Here is a 6,944-nt window from a genome sequence, read left to right on the forward strand (position 1 = left end):
TAACCACTGTTCTAGCCCACTTTTGGGGGGTTTTTTTCTCCTTTTTTCTCAGACATAAGAGATTGGTTTCAGCTCTTCTGGGGCCATTGACATTGGCTTATGAATACAAAGCAGCTGTCCCAAAGACTGTCTGAATGCCCTCAAAACCTACAGAATATTCTACTCTGGTCTGAGCCCCTTGCAGCTGAGATGCAAATACAGCTTTTTGCAGTGATCAGTGCACTACATTTGAAAGCTGCTTGTGTAACTAATTGGATGTGACAGAGCATAGTTTACCATTTCTTACAAAATTAGATTTTTATAATTACTACCTCAATGCAACCAAAATGTTACAAACAAAAATGCTCCAGCATTTATATCATATTTATGTATTAAACATTCCATACTGACTGCATTTTCCTGTTCGCTGGGATCTAAATTCTTTCTAAATTCCAGGCAAGGAATAAAAGTTACTGGAATGTAAAGGTATTAGAAAAATGAATTTAAATCAAGTGAAGCATGAGAGAAATTAAATAAATTGGTCTTTGCTTCGTAATGAAAGTCTACAGCTGATTGAGAGGACTTAAAGGAGATGGGAGGGTGAAGGATACTGTAATATGCTGAACTTGGAAATATTGGCAGCTCTTCAGTGTTGCAGACAGACTGACGCACTTCATCTTTACGCATACATAAGAGAGAAGCAGCAATAATTTATTGGTACAAAACAGCAATTTAACAAAGTTTCACAGTAAATGTGACAGTGGTTTAAGAAGATCCAATAGCAAGATACACTTTATTTACTGCAGAGAGGACAGGGTCAGACAAAACTGTCAGTGAGACCCTCCCATTGAATCATGAGGTTCAGAAACAATCCCTTTGCTTTCTAAACTCCTTCTCAGAGGGGATTTCATGTGCAGATGGATCCAGACTTAGTCTCAGGCTTGGTCAATGATTTATATCTAAAGGATTATATGTGCACAATCAATCCTTTATACCACTTAGCTAATGTTTCAAAGTTTAGCATGCTAAATCACTTACCAAGAATCTGTTGCAGCAAGGAATCTCTCAGCCTTAAGGAATAACCTCAGAAGATGTCCCTACTGAAAGGGACATCCTGACATGCAGGAATAGAGCTCAGTGGGCCCTGGGTCATCCACTATTTATGGAGTAAGATAATTGACTTGCAGTCCTATTCGCCCACTGACTACTGAGGTCAGTTTCTTTCAAACTTGTCTTGAGTCGGACCCTGACCAGCCCTGGTAGCTGGGTGCATTGTTCAAATTAGCCCTTGGCTATTGCATCTTTATCTGTCTCACCTGAATCAACTTTGAGTCATATACAGCCATGACAATCAGATGCAGCCATCACAACTTCCAGTGGTGGTTATCACCTGTGCAGGGTTACTGAAATAAAGGCCAGGATGGCAAGGGCAGGGAGTACGCCACCACTTTTAGCCAGGCAAGAGAAAATTTCTGCAGTGAAGATTCACCACTGTGCACAGTATCTGAGTGTAACAAACAAACAGTAAGTATGGAAAAGAAAGAAATTGCCACCTTATTTGTGCCATGTGGTTTTATAAATAAGCTACTTACAGAGCTAGGTTTGAGTCATTCAATTCTTTGCAAGATATAAATTAGATATAAGTATCTATTGTATCAATAAATCCTCTTGGCTGCCTTCCTACCTGTAATCTCCCAGAGTTAACACACACATCTTGTGAAACACACATGTCGTGAAACACTGCTACCCATGCCCTTAACTTCTAGCAATTCAGACAATTTCCTCAACTCGCCATTTACTTGCAGAAGGGGTCAACATCAAATTTTAGCCTTCTTAAATCTGAAGTGGATTGGACTTTGGAAAACTCTAAAATGTATTTGTCACAAAACCGCTGGCTTAAGCGCTGCATTTAACGCTGATTTATGTTAAAATTTCACAAAATAATAGTTTGGATGTGCTCATGTAAAGTGTTGATGGGCTACTGTAAGGGCCAAAGTGTATCCTTACCTGATTTCATCCATAAAAGAGATTAGTTTCTTCCGGATAATAGTTGAGCATTTTTTCCTGGCTTGATATGTCTCTGGCTCGATATGTCTCTGGCTCAATCTCTATCTGTAATCCAGACAAGGTTTCATATGTTTATGAATCTCTACACTGTTTCAGGCAGCAGTTGATGTTTGTGAACTACTGAATATTATGTAAAATATATGAAGTCCACTATCAAGTAAAATAAAGGCCATAAAATATAAATAGGTAGTATTTTAAAAAGTTTAAGAATAGTATTGAAATAATTAGCACATTAGGATGTTATATACATATTAAGATGGATAAAAACCTGGCTGGATGATCAGACTCAGGGGGTGGTGGTGAATAGGTCAACTCAATGTGAAGGCTGGGAACGAATGAAGTATCAGAGTGGTCTGTATTGGCACAGTGGGTTAGCTTTGGCCTGCAGCCAGACACCCACCTCTCGGTCAGTCCCCCTCCTCAACAAAAAGCAATAAATAGGATGGGAAAGCTTGTTTGGTGAAAATAAAGACAGGATGATTGCTTACCAGCTACTGTCACAGGCAAAACAGACTTGAATTGAGGAAAAATAATTTAATTTACTGACAATCCAAATACATTTGGGCAGTGAGAAACAAAACAAAAAACCCAACACCTTTCCTCCACCTGTCATCTTTTACCCAGAGGGGTTGCCCAGAGTGGTTGCACAGTTTACATCGTCAGAAGTTTTCAAGACTCAGTTGGTTAAAACCCTGAGAAATCTGGTCTGACCTCAAAGCTGAAGCTACTTCAAGTTGACTGGACTAGAGACCTCCCAAGATCCTTTCCTGCCTGAATGATCCTACGATCCTTTTATCCTAATAATTATAGTAAATTAAAAAGCCAAGCTTAAAGGAAATGTAATCATCTGACAGTTATGCTAGCATGACTCACAGCATGAATGCATGCAGTGATAAGTCCCATTCCCACTGACATCAGTGGGAATCCTGCATTTCAGATAGTTTCTTACTCAGCATGAACATAAGGAAATGCAAAATTTTGACTCCTGAAAAATGTAGTAATGGCAAAATAAATGGCAGAACAGATTAAGTACTGAAAAAATATGTTCACTCCAAAACATCTTAAGGTCTAACAAAGACCTTTTACATTATTTAAAAATGTAACATGATTTCTTAGTTTAAGGAACATAAGGTTTTATCCCAAATGACAAAAGCTTCATCTTTTCTGAATAATATCTTGTCTTTCTTGAGCTCCACCTCTGAGGATTCAGATGTGTCTACCACTACCTTTGGAAGCAACATCAAAATCCTGTAATAAAAATGGTGGGTGAATACCAAATATTCTCTGTGTGTGTTCCTGCTACATTTTTTCCTGCAAGTGAAATGCAATCAACCACTTTATTTTTTCCTCCTGTGAACAGTTTTAAGTTTAGAGAGATTTTTAAGACAAATTCAGCTGTAGTACTTCCAGGTTGTTCTTAGATATGTTGCAATCTCTTGGAAGTTATTTGTTCCCTTATTCTTGGTCTGAAAGTTGAAATGTTAAGAGGAGCATTGAAATGTGGCTATCAACATTTACATACCAATACCCAAAGTCTTTCTTTTCCCTATATGGTTCATCACAACTTGTACTGCATAGAAACCTTAAGAAACCAGACGTTTTGTTCTCATGGACTTTTTCAGCATAGCCCATAAGCTCTTCACTCTCTGTGCAGAGAGAGGTGGAAGTTGGTGATGTTGTCAGATGTTACTTTGAAATTATGCAGCGCGTTTTATTCTTCAAACCTACCCAAACTGTGATCAATTTTGACATGAAATGGGACTTTCATCCCTATGGCATGCCATTCACTGGCAGTTGGCAGAGACGTCCTTCACCACTGTAGGAACAGGACTGCCAGAGTAAAGACCATCCCACACTCCTGTTCCTTCACGTCTGTGTCATCTGCAAGTGTCTCTTAGTCTGTCCTAGGAAGTCTGTGCTCTCAACACCTGTAAGCAGCCAAATACAGCATCGCTGTATAAAAGGATTACTTTTCAATAATGTATGTATTATTTATGATGTAGAAATTGGATTTAAATATGCCCTAAGATTTATGAATAGTTGTTAAAGCAAGAATGTTGCTGAAGTGGTTTTATGACTGTAATATTCGTTGTTCACATATTAAAGAAGATAACTACAGTAAACTGGTACAATGAAGAATTTGTTTCTCAAGGTACATGCAAAGGTAAATGCAAAGGTAAATGCAAAGGTGGTTTGCATTTCTGCCTCCATAAATTCTTGAAGCTATCAAATGTTCTGTTCGTGGCACTTATGAAGATAATCTGCTTCAATAAAAGTCAGCATTGTTTTTCAGCTTGTCTTGTTCTCTGGCACAAAGATACTTTCCTACAGGAAGGATTTCCAGGTTTAAGAATCAAAGGAATGCATCTTGTTCTGACAGAATTATTATGTTTGCAACAGTGCATCTGTCTTAGAGATATTAACAGCTTGCAAGTTCTGTAACAGGAATCTCAGAGTTTTGTAATAACATACACTTTTTTTCCTTTTGAATTCTCTGGTAAAAGATTAATAATTTGTTTCATAGAAAGACAATTCCAATTATATCAAGATTCCTATGGATACCATGCCTACATTATCTTTAAGCAACACTGATACTGTAAACTATATATGCTCTGCATTTGACGAGCCTGACAGTGTTTGAAAGTTGCTTTAACTGGTCTCACTTCAGGGCAATACATCAAGTATGGAATTACACATCTGGACAGAGTCAGAACAGCTGGAAGGTACTTCCAAACAGCTGAAGTGGATTTGAAGTTTTTGATACTCAGTGTCTAAATGAGATCTGAAATATGACTTATTTCATCTGTGTCACAGAAATGTAAAGCTCACCGTAGTTTAGCCATGATGACCAAGACGAACCTCTTCCCTGCTCCAGTTTTTTCCTTTCTGGAAACATTTTTGTTCCTACCGGAAACTTTTTTCTTTAACTCTTTTCATTTTTTACTTGGCACTCTTCATGTTTGATTGTCCTACTTTCACAAAGGATGGAAGCAGTCACAGTTACTCTCTTACAAAATCTGCCCTTAAGCTTTTCCTCTTCAGAACATTTGCAGCCATCTTGAGCCTACTGAGGGAAAGTAATTTACAAAATAGTATTTGGCTAAGAAACAACAACAAAGATAAAAAAGTTTTCTTTCTACAAAATGATGCTATAAAAAGACTGAAAAATAAAGCAACAGTACCTCGCCCGGACTGAACGTCGGCTTTTACTTTGCTGCTTCACTTTTCTATCACTGAATACAAACAGCGGTGTTGGATGCCTAACTTTTTCCACAAAGGATATATGCATTTTTAAGTACATTTGAAAGAAACAGTATGCTGGCTCAAACGAAATACAGTGCTGCCAGCATTCCTTTTTCTCTGTGAGGCAAGTCATGTCCCTGGAAGCTCAGGAGTGCCGATTTAGCCAAGGTCAGCGTGATGCACATTTTTTGGTATGCCCAGTGATCTTCTTGCTCGTCACCAGTTAAGACACTAGTGTTTGTCATCATAAACAGCCAAAAGATCAGTCTTAACACAATGTAACAAACTTAAGAGAGTCCTTGACCTGAGAGATTGCTGCTTTTTCACTTTATCCAAAGAATATGAATGTGCAAAACCTACAAAAGTTAAAGATATTTCAACCAAATGTTTGATTTGGGCTTAAATCTCATTTCTTATATTTATTACAGTATTCTTTGCAATTTCTTTTGAACATTCCCAGCTAGTAATGTATTTAATACAGTTCTCCATCAGTCTGTAACTAATTATTCTTTTTTCCTGGCAGTTTTCCTTTTTTTGTTTGTTTCACCTTCCCCGTTGTACATATGGCCAAAACATTCAAAATAGTCTCCTAAAGTCTGCTAAGCATTCAGTGAGATGAGACTATCTGGGTAGCTCTATGTGCTCTTTCAGATTGTCAGTGCTTACTTCTTTTAGAAACTGACATGGGAAGATCATAGGCAGGAGTTGAACACCAGCCAGGATAAATAAAAAATAAATAAGTAGCCTTATAGAACATAGAAAATGGGTTGTATGGTGTCTTCCAATCCATGCCTCAATTACAACCAGAAACATTTATACCTTTGTCAGTCCTAATAAAATTACTCTTCAGGAGCCCCACAGATGCAGACATGACATTCCCCAGTTTCTCAAGCTCTCCTGAGTGTATTTATATTCCTTATGGTAAGAAACTATCCTGTACTTAAACTGATTTTCCCTGCTTCAGTTTATGTCATCCACCATGGACCTGGGCATACTGTTCTGTTTCTTTTTCTCACATTTTATGTATTTAAAAATTGTTATTAGATGCCTCTTCCTCTCCTTCATCTTTCACCTTTCGTATGTCAAGCTTTCTAGATGTTTCTTTTTTTTCCCCTTGGTTTTCTCTACATTGTCTCCAGTTGGTCTACACTGGTGTACACTACAAGACCTACTAGAAACTAGATATAGCTGAAGACCTTATTAATGTTAACAAAGCAGAAGTTTATTTCATGCCTTTTGCAAGTTATACTACAAAATAACCTATCATGTTCAGACTGGGACCTACTCTAACTACCAAATTTGCTGAAGAACAGCTACTTAAGTAATCATTCCCCTGTCATATTAGGATTATATTTGCCTAAGTTATTACCTTGGACTCGTCATACAGAATTGCATCCTTAATAAATTTAATTCTGTTCTTTTAGACTCTTCATTTTGCCTTTGCTTTTTAAGGGCATATGTGAGACTAAAGCAAATATGATTCTTAGTTATTAATGAAGAAGTGTCTTCTATGACTGGCTGGAAAGACCTCAAGGATTGAAATATTTATTGTCAAGTCTTGCAGTTTGAGGGATTAGTTAGATTTTAGCTTATCCAAGAGTGAAAGAGTAATAACTTGCCCTGATTTGTATCTTTCTGCCTACAGTTAGGAGTCA

Source organism: Falco biarmicus, chromosome 5, assembly GCF_023638135.1.
Source record: "Falco biarmicus isolate bFalBia1 chromosome 5, bFalBia1.pri, whole genome shotgun sequence".
NCBI lineage: Eukaryota > Metazoa > Chordata > Aves > Falconiformes > Falconidae > Falco > Falco biarmicus.